The sequence below is a fragment of the Papio anubis genome, chromosome 6 (assembly GCF_008728515.1).
Source record: "Papio anubis isolate 15944 chromosome 6, Panubis1.0, whole genome shotgun sequence".
Taxonomy (NCBI): Eukaryota; Metazoa; Chordata; class Mammalia; order Primates; family Cercopithecidae; genus Papio; species Papio anubis.
In genome coordinates, this window is record NC_044981.1 from 17968284 (window position 1) to 17984839 (window position 16556).

At 38.2% G+C, this 16556-nt stretch overlaps 1 protein-coding gene and 1 pseudogene across 14 annotated transcripts in view; one reads left to right on the forward strand and one right to left on the reverse strand.

Moving 5' to 3' along the window:
- KIF13A (kinesin family member 13A) overlaps positions 1–16556 on the reverse strand; it is a 230481-nt gene that overhangs the window by 187532 nt on the left and 26393 nt on the right. The gene's annotated exons all lie outside the window — the stretch shown is intronic.
- On the forward strand, positions 8899–9838 carry LOC103883503 (annotated as a pseudogene).

Consider the following 16556-nt stretch of genomic DNA (forward strand, 5'->3'; position numbering starts at 1 on the left):
AAGGCAGGGCTTGAACTAATGGCTGCATAATTAGCTTGATATAAAAGAAGATTATTTGCATTTCAAGTGTTACACATTTTCCCCATAACAAGAATTCCTGTAGTTAGCATTTTTTATGACAGACTTTTTAATTAGTTAGGACTTAACTTTTTTTTTTTTTTTTTTTTTTTTTTTTGGAGACAGAGTTTCGCTCTTGTTGCCCAGGCTGGAGTGCAATGGCTCGATCTCGGCTCACCACAACTTGTGCCTCCTGGGTCCAAGCGATTTTCCTGCCTCAGCCTCCCAAGTAGCTGGGATTACAGGCATGTGCCACCTGTTAGCCTTACCGCCTTTACCATTGACGTCCTCTGAGAAATCACAAAGTAATTTGTGATTCAATGCTTTATGTAACTTTAACTTGCTTTCAAAACTTCACCCTGTTTTCTGAGGAGTTCCAGTTAATTGATTGATCCATACACACACAAGTTCTTATAGATGAAAACTCAGGACAGTGGAACATATTTCTGAGTGCCCTCCTGAGTTCAGTATGCCCCAAATCCATTTTCACTCCATTAAATAACAAGCATATATGCTAGAACACAAGTTACCACTCCCCGTCTCTTGGTTATCTAGCTGTACTAATAAACCAAGAAAAGATTAACCAATTGTGACAGCTTATCAAGACCTCAAGAAAAAGATTCACCTCCAATTGCACACACATGAACAGGAGGCCAAAGACAAAGTAGTTGGCCCGTCTTGTTCCACTCCTCCCCAAATTAACTCCCCTGTCTAAACCACACAGGCACCGAGAGGCAGCAGAAGCCCAGGGTGTAAAACAAAACAGAAACACAAAACACGCAGAAATTCTAGCTCAATTTCACTTCCAAAATCTAAAGAAAATCTTTCTATTTATTTATAAAATATATAACCCATGATTTTTGCATCTGATTATTCTATGCTTGCTTCTCTTCTTGATCAAAAGAAATGAAAGATATAAACACCAATGGGGGAAAAAAACTATCATTAGCAAACAAAATTATTATCTATAATCTATAAAGAAAAGCCAAGACAAAAAAAGATACCAGAATTAATGAGAATCTAGCAAAGTTACTGCCTATAAGTATATACTAAAGTCAACAGCATTTCTAAGCTACAAGAAAAAAGAGAATGCAACTTAAAATGACCACTTGTAGGTTGGGCACAGTGGTTCACTTCTGTAATTCCAGCACTTTGGGAGACCAAGGTGGAAGGATTATCTGAGCCCAGCAGTTTGAGACCAGTCTGGGCAACATGGCAAGATCCTGTCTCTATTTAAAAAACCAGAAATTTTAAAAATTCTTTAAAATGACCACTTTTGTTATATTTATGCAATTGAATACCTTACAGCAATAACAATGAACAATCTAGAAGTACAACTAGATGATCACAAAAATAACACTGAGCAAAAGAAGCTAGATACAGAAGGGCATATACTGTATGATTCTGTTTATGTAAGGTGCCAAAATAGGCTAAACTGACTCATGATTTTAAAAGTCAGGACAGTGGCAGCCCTTGGGGATGTTAGTAACAGCAAAGAAACAAGAGGAGGGTTTCTAGGGAGCTGCTAATGTTATTTTTTTATCTAGGTCCGGAGTTTAACTTGAAAATTCAGCATCCATACAGAAAAAACGCATGTATCATATTATACTTCAGTTAACAAAAATAAAAATACCACTTGCAATAGAAAAAAAAAAATTAAGTACCCAGATACAAATCTAACAAAAAAGATGCAAAAACCTTATAAAGACTTTTTTATGTAAAATTTTTATTGCTAAAGAAGAACTAAATAAACAGATATGCCATGTTTTCAAATTAGAAAATCCAACACTGTAAAGATGCCAATTCTTTTCACATTGAACTATGTGTCCAGTGCAATCCCAAAATAGTTTTTAATGGCATCTAAAAGAATGACCAAACCACCCCTATAGCAGAACACAATGAAGAAACTGGTCCTACAGTTATCAGTACTGCAGTGTGGTACTGCCTCAGAGACAGACAAACAGAACACCGAAACTGAAGAGACGGCCCTGAAAATGATCCTCAGTTATCCGGAAACCTGGTCTGATACAACCAGTATCACAGATCAGTGAGAAAGGCTACACTATTCAACAAATAGTGCTAGGATAATAGGTTATCTTGATGGGGGGAAATTAATATCTACTTCATACCATTTTTTAAAAATCAATTTCAAGGATTTAAATGTGAACTGTAAAGTTTAAGACTTTTAGAAGGTATAAGAGAGTATTTGTATGAGCTTAGAGAAGAACTTTTTAAAACATGACACATACGACATTAAAAAAAAAAAAAAACACACAGAGATGAAGGCTTGCTATGTTGCCAAGGCTGATCTTGAACCCTTGGGCTCAAAGCGATCCTCCCACCTCAGCCTCCCCAAGTGCTGGGATTACAGATATGAGCCACCACATCTGGCCAATAAAGCATTCATCTTAAAAGGGTAAACTTCACTATTTAAAAAATCAGAACTTCTAATAATCAGAAAATAAATAAAACCAAGCAAAAAGAGAATCCACAAACTGGAAAAAGATTTTGCATAACAAAAGATTAATATACACAATATATAAATAACTCCAAGGAATCAATTTTGAAAGGCCAAAAAAAATTGAGAACACGAGTAAAAAGAGAGCAGGTACTTTTCAAAAGAAAACAAATGAATGGCTGATAAATATATGAAAAGATGTTCCATTGCATTGTTATGCAGGAAATGCAAATTAAAACCACAATAAAATATCATTTCACATGCTCCACATCAGTAAAAATTTTTAACTCTGATAATATTAAGTACTGTCGTTATCATATACTACTGGTGATATTAACTACTTAGGAAATCAGTTTTACATGCACATAGTAAAGTTTAACATGCACACATGCTATGATCCAGCAATCCAAATGTTCACAGCAGCACTGTTCATAAAAGCCCCAAACTGGAAACTACCCAAATGTCCATCAACAATGAAAGGATAAACTGTAGTATATTCATACAATGGAATACCATGCAACAGCAAAAGTGAATTCAGCTACGTGCATCAACATGGACAAATGAATCTCAAGAACAAACTTGACTGTGCAGGTGGTTGCACAACTGGATATACATTTATCAAAGCTCATCAAAACTGTACACTTAAAATGGGTAAATTTTTATTATATGTAAATTATACCTCAATAAAGCTATTCCAAAAACAGATGAGCAAATATAGTGGGAGGAAAAGTTCAAAAAGTATCATTCCATTTACAAAAATATCAAAACCAGGCAAATATAATATTAAAGTTGTTAAATTATAAAGAAAATTAAGGAAAATAAATATAAAATTCAGGACAGTCATTTCCTTTCACAGGTACAATGGGAAGGAGTGGAAATGGGAATACGTGATATAAGAGACAAAAAAAGTACAAGCTGGGTGGTGATACAAGGTACTTACATTTTTTTCTTAACTGTTGAAACCTAATATATAAGTTATATACTCCTTTATTATATAGGCAATGCTTTGAATTTTTTAAATAAAGCAAATCTAAATAGTTCTATTTTAAAAATATCAACTTAAGGACAATAAACTTATTTTAGCAAAATTTGATAATACATAATAATTAAGGCTAGCTACTTTGTTTTTCTTTCAGATTCCTTCTTAACTTCAAAAGTTCAAAACTTCATTGCCTGTTAAGTTTTCTGAATTTGGTAATAGTCTTAGAAAATACACCAAGAGCTGGGCACAGTAGATCACTCCTGTAATCCCAGCACTTTGGGAGGCTGAGGTGGGTGGATCACCTGAGGTCAGGAGTTCGAGACCAGCCTGGCCAACACGGTGAAACCCTGTCTCTACTAAAAATACAAAAAAAATTAGCCAGGCATGGTGGTGGGTGCCTGTAATCCCAGCTACTCAGGAGGCTGAGGCAGGAGAATCGCTTGAACCTGAGAAGTGGAGGTTGCAGTGAGCCGAGATTGCGCCATTGTACTCCGGCCTGTGTGACAAGAGCAAAACTCCATCTCCAAAAAAAAAAAAAGAAAGTACACCAAGTATTAAGGGCTAAAGGGCTATATGGTGTATTTAACCTACTCTCAAAGAGTTCAAAAAATAAATTATGTATTTTTTCCACAAAAATATAAGGCAAATGCAGCAAAGCTTTAAAATGTACAAGTCTGCTATTCTTGCAATTTGTCATTCTTTCAAAATTAAAACTGTGTTGTCCAAGGAGACACTAAAAACTCAGCATAGGAAACATCATTTGATACTGAGAATATACTTTTAATGTCTCTATCCTACTTTTTTCTATTCTATTTTGTTTTTATTTTAATGAATCACATAACCGAGTTACTTGCTCTCCCTCGACTGGTTTCAGACTAAAAGATGCTGAAATAGCCAGAATAGGCTTGACTTGAAGAGATTCATTACCAAAGTGTCCTAGACTAAAGTTAACTGTCACTGAGTAGTCAAGGGTTTTATATGGCACCAAAAGTGGTGGCACTCTGGGAGAAGACCCTGTAGATTAACAAATTTCTGTTTTAAAAGAGTATAGTTCTCTTTGGAAAATAAAATACACAGTCAAATTACTCCCAACTTCAGAAAAAATGAAAGAATTCAACTCACTCTCTTAACACTGTAGCTTTTCTAAAGCAAAGTAAGTTAGGCTGCATGAACATTGAAGAGAAACATTTTGGCTCCCAAACTTGACACAGTACTCACCACATATGGTCCATTTACTTTTTTTTTTTTTTTTTTTTTTAAGACAAGTCACACTCTGTCGACCAGGCTGGACTGCAGCAGCGCAATCTCGGCTCACTGGGATCTCTGCCTCCAGGTTCAAGCGATACTCTGTGTCAGCCTCGTGAGTAGCTGGAATTACAGGTGCCCACCACCACGGCTGGCTAGTTTTTCTGTTTTTTGTAGAAACAGGTTTCACTATGTTGGCTGCGCTGGTCTCAAACTCCTAACCTCAAACGATCCACCCGTCTCGGCCTCCCGAAGTTCTAAGATTACAGGCGTGTGCCACCACGCCTGGCCTAAACATCTTTTTTCCTTGTTTATATTAATAGTATAAACACGTTATGCAATAGGGAGTGAGCATAAGCCCTCTGAAAGCAAAATCCACACTAATAAATACTTTTCGACTAACACTAAACAGCCTTTTGCCTTTCTTACATTATATTCAATATGAATACACATGTCAAATGTACAATATACAACATGACCCAAAGAAAAATAAGACCAGATGAGAGGGGAATGTACACCATCTCAAAGGAGATGCTAAAACTCGCCAACCACTATACATCATACTTCATTATGAATTTGCATTAGTCTCCTCTGGGTCAAAAAGGCACTTTTCATAGAAAAATTTATCGTGCCCTGGTTTGTCATAAGTATAAATCTTTTAGGAAAAAGTCACCAGAGTGTACCATAGCTCATTGATAAGTTAATTAGTAGTGGGACAAAGCATGTGACCAATGGCTTTGGAGAAGGCTCTGTTTAATATTTATTACAGTAACCACAAAGGCCTTCCTGCTATGAATTAAAGCCACTATCAACATTTTAATTCCGGCTACTGAGTGATTAGAGAAATAGTAAGTAGCTACTGATATATTTCTGCACTTTAATATAAACAACTGTGACTGTCTGGAGACCTTAACTGCATACAGGGTATCTAAATGTACTTAGTTGTTAGTGCAGGTCTCTTAAGGGTAAAGGGGAGGAGACAGGAAAGGAAAAGAAAAACATACTTGTAAACACCATCACAAAATACACCTGTCACCAGTTCTTAATTTTCTAGAGTTTCAGAAGCCTTTGAAATTTTGATCAAAGACATGAAGTTTCACTCTTAGAAACTGTATATGCATACACAAACACACCATTTTACTTTTAATGTCGGGGGTTCACTGCCTTCAGTTTACATGTCCTGCACTACACAGTCATTATACTGCATATACGGTAATAAGAAAACGAACGCCAACTCGAGTTTTTACGCCTAAAGAATGACAAACTAAGAGGTCATCTAAACAGAGTTAAGAGATAACAAATGCACTACTGGTGGTTTTAAAAGTAATAATTATAAAGATTTTTACATTCATAAAACACACTGATTAACTAACATATCTTTCCTACAAAATGCAGTCACAAACTTACTTTAGCTAGCTCCCTTATTCCTGAACAAAGACTTGTACTGAGACAATTATTAATTACAACCAATTTACTGGGCACTCACAATGCAAGAGTCTGTTGAAAACAAAAACTACTGACCCAAATAGTTTTCCTAGGATATAGTCTGTGGCATACTGCTCTAATTGTTTAACTTAATCCATGTTCTTTTGTAAATCCTTGTTCAAATGTAAATTACATCTGGCAGAGTCTCAGAGTGTATCTGATTTTTCCTGTTGATCTCCATAAATACAAAATTACAAATCTCCGCTTCCTCATATCTAAGTAAAAGAAGAGCTGAGAACAAGCTGATTCAGTTCAAACAAACCAGAAGGGATTTAAACAAATCTAAGCGCAAACTTTATATATTTGGTTAGAGGAACAGAAGATTAAAAATATAATGACTCACAAACATGTGCTTTCAGAAAATGATTTATTAATGGATTACCAAATAAAACTCTGTAATTATGAATTTCACTGGTCAAATTTACCTTCTTATACTCTTTAGGACCAACAGAGAGAAGAACATGTACACAAACACACATTCCTTTCTTATACCCCATTTGTTGGATGAATGCCCCACAGTATTTTAACAAAAGCATTATTTATCCAACAGCTGAGCATCTTAAAATTAAAAAGCAGTAACTATCTCTCAATCTGAGGAATTCATCTTTATGTGTCTAAGAGTCCTCAAATACACTTTTAATCATGCCTAAAAAATGAAATATATGACAAAAAATACTCAAAGACACTTAGAAATAACCCTTATCCACCCAACTAGAAAAATCTCTAAATACTAAAGAACTTTTTTAATCTTTCTTAATTTTAAATTTCTTAAAATAATTTCTCAAAAGAATACAACACTATTGAACATAAATGACTAAATATGTGGGATACTTAGAAACAACTGTATCCACCCACCTAGAAAAATCTCTAATTACTAAAGGACTTTTAAACCTTTCTTAATTTTAAATTTCTTAAAATAATTTCTCAAATGAATATAACACTATTGAACACAAATGACTAAATATATGGGCTATCACAAACCCACTTTAGTAGTACACCTAAGGACACCTAAGGAATTGTACTTGTAACACTTTGCCAACCATCCATTTATTCATATGTGGGGTCTGATGCAACTCACCTCATGCCACTTTTATTTTTTATGTTTTTGGAGACAGGGTCTGGCTCTGTTGGAGCCTCCTGCCTCAGTCTCCTGAGTAGCTGGGACCACAGGTATGTGCCACCACGCCCAGCTAATTGTAAACAAATTTTTTGTAGAGATGGGGTTTTGCCATGTTGCAAAGGCTGGTCTTGAAATCCTGGGCTCAAGTGATCCTCTTGCCTTGGCCTCCCAAAGTGTTGGCATTAGAGATGTGAGCCACTGTGACCAGCCTCAATTTTTTAAAAACAGCTTTAAGATATAATTTATATACCATATAATTTACTCATTTAAAGTGTACAATTCAGTGATTTTTAGCATATTCACAGAGTTAGGTGGCCATCACCACAATTAATTGTAGAACATTCTCAATACCCCCCTCCCAAAATGCCATACCCCTCAGCAGTCACTCTCCATTTCCCCCAATTCCCCCAAGCCTAGGCAACCATCAATCTACTTTCTGTCTCCACGAATATGCCTGCTCTGGACATTTCACATCAATGGAATCATACAATATATGGTCTTTATGACTGGCTTCTTTCATTTAGTATTATGTTTATAAAAAGTTCATCAATGTTATACATGGCATGTCACCACTTTATTCCATTTTATGAATTCCACTGTATGAATATATCACATATTCTTTATCCATTCATCAGTTGATGGACATTTGGTGCCTCATTACAAAAATCTTTTTTCTTAAAAGAATTTTTTAGCCTTCCAAAAATATCTTTATTTACAACTTTTGTAGAAGCAATTTGGCAATTTATATTTATAATTTAAATGCTCCTAGTCTTTTCCTAGGTCTCCACTTCAACTAATTTATATTAAGAAAATAACTGGCCAAGCGTGATGGCTCATGCCTATAAACCCAACACTGTGGGTGGCCAAGGCTGGGGAATCGCTTGAGTCCAGGAGTTTGAGACCAGGCCGGGCAACATGGCAAGATACTGCCACTATAAAAAATTTAAAAATTAGCAAGGCTTAGTGGTGTGCTTGCACCTGTAGTCTTAGCTACTCAGGAGGCTGAGGTCAGAGGATCCCTTGGGCCCAGGAGTTTGAGGCTACAGTGAGCTATGACCACACCACTCCAGTCTGAGTGACAGGGAGAGACTCTGTAAGAAAAGAAAAGCTGGGCGTGGGGGCTCATGCCTGCCTGTAATCCCAGCACTTTGGGAGGCCGAGGCGGGCGGATCACAATGTCAGGAGATCGAGACTATCCTGGCCAACATGGTGAAACCCCATCTCTACTAAAAATACAAAAAATTAGCCAGGCATGGTGGCAGGTGCCTATAGTCCCAGCTACTCAGGAGGCTGAGGCAGGAGAATGGCATGAACCCAGGAGGCAGAGCTTGCAGTGAGCAGAGATCCTGTCACTGCACTCCAGCCTGGGTGACAGAGTGAGACTCCGTCTCCAAAAAAAAAAAAAAAAAAAAAGAGAAGAGAAGAGGGGAGGAAGAGAAGAAGAGAAGAAGAGGGGAGGGGAGAGTTGGTTAAGAGGGATATGACAGGAATATATCAATGATGCTTTCTGGAGCACTGTTTATAGTGAAAAACTGGAAACAGTCTAAATGTCCATCAATAGGGGATTAAGCAAAGAAATTATCATTCATCCATATAATAAAATACAATATAGCAATTAAAAAGAATGAGGTAGACACACATCTATTAACATGGAAAGGAAGGCATTATTCTGTTAGGTTAAAAAAGCAGGTTAGAGAACAGTTCATATAGATATTATTTATGTAAAACATATGCATCCATACATATACACGAGAGCCTGAACACACACCCATATTCTCTCTTTCTCAAAGAATACACTCCAAACTTTTAGAAATGATTACTTAGACAGCAAAAGGGAAGAAAGGAGATTTTCCGTTTATTATTTCTCCTCTCTTAACCAGGGAGAAAAGCAGGGGAAAAAAAATATCTGTAAAACCTCAGATGTCATGTAATGGAAATTACAAAAATTCCTTGGGTTCCTTCTCTGCCTCCATCAAATTCAGAGGTAGAGGCTTGGGTGTGCTGAAGATTCCCTATCACCAGTAAACCACCGGCATGGCCGAAGAAGGCACCGCTACTGCTGGTGTCATGGATGTTAATACTGCTTTACATGAGGATGGCCTAGCACGTGGAATTCACAAAGCTGGCAAAGCTTTAGACAAGCGCCGAGCCCATCTTTGTGTGTCTGCACCCAACTATGATGAGCCTGTGTATATCAAGTTGGTGCAGGCCCTTTGTGCTGAATACCAAATCAACCTAATTAAGGCTGATGACAACAGGAGACTAGGGGAAACAGGTAGGCTTCTGTAAAACTGACAAAGGAAAAACCCCGTAAAGTGGCTAGTTGCAATTGTGCAGTTGTACAGTAGGAATATGGCAAAGAATCTCAGGCCAAGGATGTCACTGGAGAGTACTTCAAACGCAAGAAATGAACAAATAAAAAATTTAGCTCACATTCTTCAAAAAAAATTTTTTTTCTTGTAAACAGATTTAAAACAATCAAATCGGCTGGGCGCGGTGGCTCACTTTGGGAGGCCAAGGAGGGTGGATCACGAGGTCAGGAGATTGAGACCATCCTGGCTAACACGGTGAGACCCCGTCTCTACTAAAAAAAAAAAAAAAAAATTAGCCGGGCGAGGTGGCGGGCTCCTGTAGTCCCAGCTACTCGGGAGGCTGAGGCAGGAGAATGGCGTGAACCCGGGAGGCGGAGCTTGCAACATCTAAACTCGTATAGCTCAAAGACCACATCTTCCCCCTTTTAGGGGGTAGGTGATTGAAGGTTTTCACAAATCCCCTCAACCCTTAGAATAGCTGCTCAATAAATACAGCTGACTAAGCTACCAGTATTACATTTTAAGTATAATACACAGCACAATTTAAAATATAATATTAGGCATCTCTGGAAAAATTTTTCTTAGTTTTCATATTAATAACCTGATTTTACATTCTTTTCAATATTATATCTACCTTTATAAGAAATTTTCACAAACCAAAGCTAAATTGTCTATTACATGCATTTTTACGAGGATTTTTTGTTATTGTTTATATCATTGCTAGAGACAGGCTCTCACTCTTCTTGCCCAGGCTGGAGTGCAGTGGTGCGACCATAGCTCACTGCAGCCTCAAACTCATGGACTCAAGGGATTCTCCCTCCTTAGACTCCCGAGTAACTGGGACCAAAGGCACACAGCATCACACCTGGCTAATTTTTTAAAAAAATTTTTTAAGAGACGGGGTCTTGCTATGTTGTCCAAGCTGGTGTCAAACTCCTGGCCTCAAGTAACCCTTCCACCTTGGCCTCCTAAAGCAGTGGCATTACAGGTGTGTGCCACCACACCACGCTCATTAAAAAAATCTTTTTTGTAGAGATGGAATATCTCTCTACAAAAAATGCTGGTGCCCAGGTTGGTCTTGAATTCACGGGCTCAGGTGATCCTCCTGCCTCCGCCTCCCGAAGTGCTGAGATTACAGATGTGAGCCACGGCACCTGACCTACAAGTATTATTATACAAGTCTTTACATTCAGAATCACTGAATATGAGAGCTGATCCGGTCTAATCCCCTTGATGCACAAACTGAGACTAGTTTCCACAGGTGTTAAAGTTACTCCAGATCCTTCTGTTAGTAGCAAAGCCAGGACTAGAACCAAGAACCTGGGTTTCTACCTGTTTCATTTAAATACAACAGTAACAAACTCTATTCTACCAATTCATTTAACACCCACTCTGCGTTCTTTCATTTGTGAAGTGCTCACTTGAGTAACTGATAGAGCAAAGTTTCATGTAGACTTTTCCCCCTTCACACCAATCTGGATATTTGACCAAACAAATTACATATACAGTAAGTAAAATCTTCCCTATAATTTCCACAAATATATTTGAACAAGTGCTTTTCTTGTGCCCATAAGACAATGCACATTCACTATATTGGATGTAATACAAAAAGTAGTCATTTCTGGGTTTAAATGTGTCTTATTTAAGAACAGCAATGCAACTAACCTTAATGATTTGGTTGTTTGGATAAGATAATACTGAAGACAAAGTCATGGTTTATTAAAGCAAAGAAACTGTATACTAAGTCTATAAGCTGGCAATTTCCTATTTTCTGTAACTCCTTTCAGAGTCTCAGGATAAGGTTGCACCAATTCAATGTAGTTTGTTTCCATGCATTAACCTCTACAGTTAATTCATGCCAATTTGTGTTCACACATCTACATTTTTGCCTAAATACATGCAAATGTATTCATCCCATCAACCATTGTCTTTTATATTTAAAGGTAATGCCACTAATAGTGACTGCTATTCTTATACACAGGTTTGCCTGAAAAGACTGCCATATTTTCCAGATCATAAGCACAATTTTTTAAAAGTGTATTAACACTGCTTTAAATCTACAGTCAAGCATTTTGAGTGTGAACAGCAAGCAAAGTAACGGACTTAGGTTCACAGTGCCAGGCTCCGTACTAAGGACTCATCAAGTGTTAACTCATTTAACCCTTACATACACAAGATGCAGGTACTATCATCCTCATTTACAAATGAGGAAGTTGAGGCATGGAGAGGACAGGTAACTCATCCAGGATCACACAGTAGTAAGTGAAAAGGCTAGGATTTACTTTCAGTCTGGCTCCAGAGTCTGTGCCTTTAACTACTGCTCTGTTATTACACTCAACAATAGGTCCATTACAAAGAAGGTCCAGAAAAATGCAGCACATGCACACTTTTTCAAAGACCATCAACCATGCAGCCAAGTGCCACCTGTTCGTGGTCCTCCCTAATTAGCAGTCTTGTCCATCATGTACTTTGTGCCTAGCACTGCAAAAGCAACCAAGACAGAAACAAACCCAATATGCAAGAGATTTACTGTCTAGGTAGGGAGGCAAGTTATGCCTAAGCAGCAAAGGCGGTGTTAGGCTGCGATATTATGGTGATAGACGTATATTGGTTTTTATCCATGGTTCCTGGCTCATAACTCCCACACCCCTTGTTACAGTCTTTTGCTATAATATTGGGGCACTTTAGGTCTCAGGAGGAGGCCTCAAGGAATAGATTCTCTCTCGCTGACCTTCTCCTGTCCTTTAATCTGGTTGTGGGTCAAAAAAATCCTCATTCCAGAGAGGGTTGTGATCTATACTCTGGAGGAAGAAATGCTGCATAGCATAGAGGCCAAGAAGGAACTGAACAGACAGGCCTTGCTGAGTTTCCCCACTCAGTCTATTAGTATGAGATCACAACCTTTCTGTCCAATCACTTTTTTTTTTTTTTTTTTTTAGACAGAGTCTCACTCTGTAGCCCAGGCTGGAGCGCAGTGGTGGAATCTTGGCTCACTGCAACCTTGCCTCACAGGTGCAAGCGATTCTCCTGCCTCAGTCTCCCAAGTAGCTGGGATTACAGGTACCCACTACCATGCCTGGCTAATTTCTTGTGTTTTTAGTAGAGACAGGGTTTCACCACGTTGGCCACACTCGTCTCAAACTCCTGACCTCAAGTGATCTGCCCGCCCTGGCCTCCAAAAGTGCAGGGATTACAGGTGTGAGCCATCGCACCAGGCCCCAATCACTTTTTTATACCATCCATATTCAATCATGCCTATATGACAAGGCCTCCATAAAAACCCACAAGGACAAGGTTAGGAGAGCTTCCAGATCACTGAGCACGTGGAGGCAGCAGACAGCACAGTGAAAAAGAACTCATCCACATGCTGGGAGGGTGGTGTGCCCCATCTCCACAGGGTCAGAAGCTCCTGTGCTAGGGACCCTTGCAGACCTCGCCCTATGTATCTCTTCATCTGGCTGTTTATTTGTATCCTTTAAGATAACCTTCATAATAAACTGGTAAATATAAGTGCTCCCCTGAGTTCTGTGAGCCCCTCCAGCAAATTAATCAAACCCAAAGGGGGGGTCCTAGAAACCCCAACTTGAAGCTGGTCGGTCAGAAGTTCCAGAAGCCCAGACTTGTGACTGATGTTTAAAATGGGGGGGGGCAGTCTTGTGGGACTGAGCCCTCAACCTGTGGGATCTGACACTATCTCTGAGTAGACACTGTCAGAACTGAATCAGAGGACACCCAGCTGGTGTTCACTGCTTGTTGGTGGGGAAACCCCCGAACATTTGGCCGCAGAAGTCTTCTGTGTTGATTGTTGTGATGTGAGAGCAGAGGGAAAACACAATTTGAGTTTTTTCCAAAACACAGGCTTATCACAATATTTAAAGACATGATGTGTCTAATAGCCAGATAGAGTTGTTTGGTGTTTTTCCTCTTCAAATTGTCATAAAGCTTAACATGACAATGACTTCACACACTTTTTCAAAACACTGTAAAAGAAGAGCTGGAGATCTTAGACCAGCCTTCCTCTAGGAAACAGTCACAGAAAACATTCTCAATGGGGAAACGTCTCTAAAACCCCTCACCAAACCCTGCTTTTGAAGTAGCTTCAGTCTGATAACCTGACACAGAAATAAAAAGCTTCTTATATAATAGACACCTGCCTCTACAAGCTGCTAAGCTGCCACTCACAGTTACAATTACACCTCAGGCACAATGAGGGATTTAACCAAAGAATATTCACCAGCCATTCTAATCAATTGCAATTTGTCTTTGGTGGCATTAATTTCATCTACTATCTCTAGATGATCATCAAATCAACCTAAATTCCCCAAAAGATACTGAAGGGGTTTGCAAAAACTCTTCCCTAAAAAATATTCTCTGGCTCTCCATTCCTCTCAGCAGAAATGTTCCTCCCAATTGCTTTTTAAGAATACTTGTATTTGCATATGGTGTTCTGGACAGCACACATCTGACTGCATCTAGTTAGATACATCAAACTTCTGAGTGACTGAAATTGCTAAGTAAAATATCTATAAATAGGCAAATACAGTCTGTGGTTTATAACATTCGTTAGAAGCTATACATAGTAAAAACTATTCTCTATAGATGTAGTACAGCTGTTATTTGAATTTTGAGATGCAAAGACTACAACAATAGGTATTCTAACAGCAGTTTACTTCTTTTATCAACCATCCTCATGTTTCAAATTTGACAGTTTTATTCCATTTCTTCATCTTCACCTTGAATATACAATGTGATATTTCAACTATATGATTTATTCTTATACTTTAATTCCATTTACGCCACCTAATCCATTGTCAAGGTGTTTTATTCATCCAAATGCAAAACTGATTTTCATCTACTACTTATCTTATTCAATACATAAAAATCCAGTTATAAAACCATGTTGACAATACTAACATTTGTGTGTCTTTTTCTTTTTTTTTAATCTTTTTTCTTTTTTTGAGACAGGGTCTCACTCTGTGCCTAGGCTAGAGTGCAGTAGTGCAATCACAGCTCACTGCCACCTCTATCTCCCAGGCTCAAGCAATCCTCCTGCCTCAGTCTCCCAAGTAGCTCCCAAGTAGCCTCCCAAGTAGCCACCGTGCCAGGCTAATTTTTTTTTTTTAATTTATATTTTGTAGAGATGGGGTCTCACTATCTTGCCCAGGCTGTGTCGTTTACCTCTAAATAAAAAAAAATTACTATAAGTCATATGCAGGTCACTGTTTAAGGAGCTACACACATCTTATCATTCATTCATTGTTTACTCAGTGCTAGGTATACAATGACAAGCAAAACTGACATCATGCCTGAAGTTTCATAAGAGCTTCTAGAGACAGCCTCAGCTATGTTATAGAGCCTGCATGAAAAACAGCCACGCCCATACAAAGCCATGTATTTTAAGTACATTTGCAAATTACTCTTTATTACTTATACTACATTATGTTTCGGAGATGCAATGCAAAAAAAAAAAAAAAAAAAAAGAGTTTTATAAAATATTCCACTGCCACCAAAAATAAAGTTCTCAGAATACCAGATGTTTCTCTGTAGGAACACATAAGAGTCAAGGGCTGGAAAGCAGCAGAGGAAAGAATGTATTCTTAGAAAAATAAACTGGATAGAAACAGGCAGTCAGTGTAAACAACTCTAAAATAAAATGATCTCAACACCTTCTGTATCAACAAGTAGAGAGTACTCCTCTTGAGGCAGGATTATTTAATTATATTTCTTAAACCTCCAAATTAACCCAAAATAAACACGAACGTCAGGGACATCTAATGGTAGCTTTCCTTATTCAATTAAAAGCTCTCAGTTTGGCTGGGCGTGGTGGCTCACACCTATAATCCCAGCACTTTGGGAGGCCGAAGCCGGCGGATCACCTGAAGTCAAGAGTTTGAGACCAGACTGACCCACATGGAGAAACCCTGTCTTTACTAAAAGTACAAAATTATCCGGGCGTGGTGGCGCATGCCTGTAATCCTAGCTACTCAGGAGGCTGGCAGGGGAATCGCTTGAACCCAGGAGGCGAAGTTTGCAGTGAGCCGAGATTGGGCCATTCCACTCCAGCCTGGGCAACAAGAGCGAAACTCCATCTCAAAAAAAAAAAAAAAAAAAAAAAATCTCAGTTCTCACCAATTAACATGTCCTCCCAAACGGTGGCTGAAGTCTAGAAAAAGGTTTATTATGCATTCATTTTGAATGGCATTTGTGATTCCTCAACCCATGGAGAAATTTTAGGCGTTAAAACCTGCCAACAAGGTAAAATCATAAAGAAAAGGGTATGAGTCAATGGGAAAATCACTCTTTAGTAACTAAAAAAAAGTAAACATTCTTTAAGAGCAGGAAAAAGAGAGAGAGTATAAAAAACAATTTTGGATTTTGCTTTAACTGGAAACACTAATGGACCAGCCTTTGGGCACCAATGTTTGTTGACTGAACTTAACAAATGAACTTTAACTAAAATTAACAGTGCTAAACTTTAAAACCAAGATGTTTTTGCTAAGCAAACTCTCCCCACAAATAGGTATTTCTTTCTGTATGTTAACTATGCATTTATGAATGTGATCAGCCTGGCTAACAAATCAGTGACCATTTTGGAGTAATAACCTTCAATACTACTACCCAAAGAGAATCATCTTTTATCAGTTATAGTTGGGGTGGAGGTACAGGGCAGCTCCTTCCTTTACCCAGGGGATATATCAGGAGCATCATCTCTCAGGAGGAGGTGAGATTTTTAAGTTGATCCAAAGGGACCATGGGTTTTAAATGTTTGAGAAATACTTTTATATGTCATTCCTCAGAGGTATAGTCCCAGCAGAATAAAGCAATGTAAAGAATTGTGGTGTCTATCATATAGTAGTGCAGGAGAAACAGCAAAGTAAAAGTGAAATGAGCTGGGAA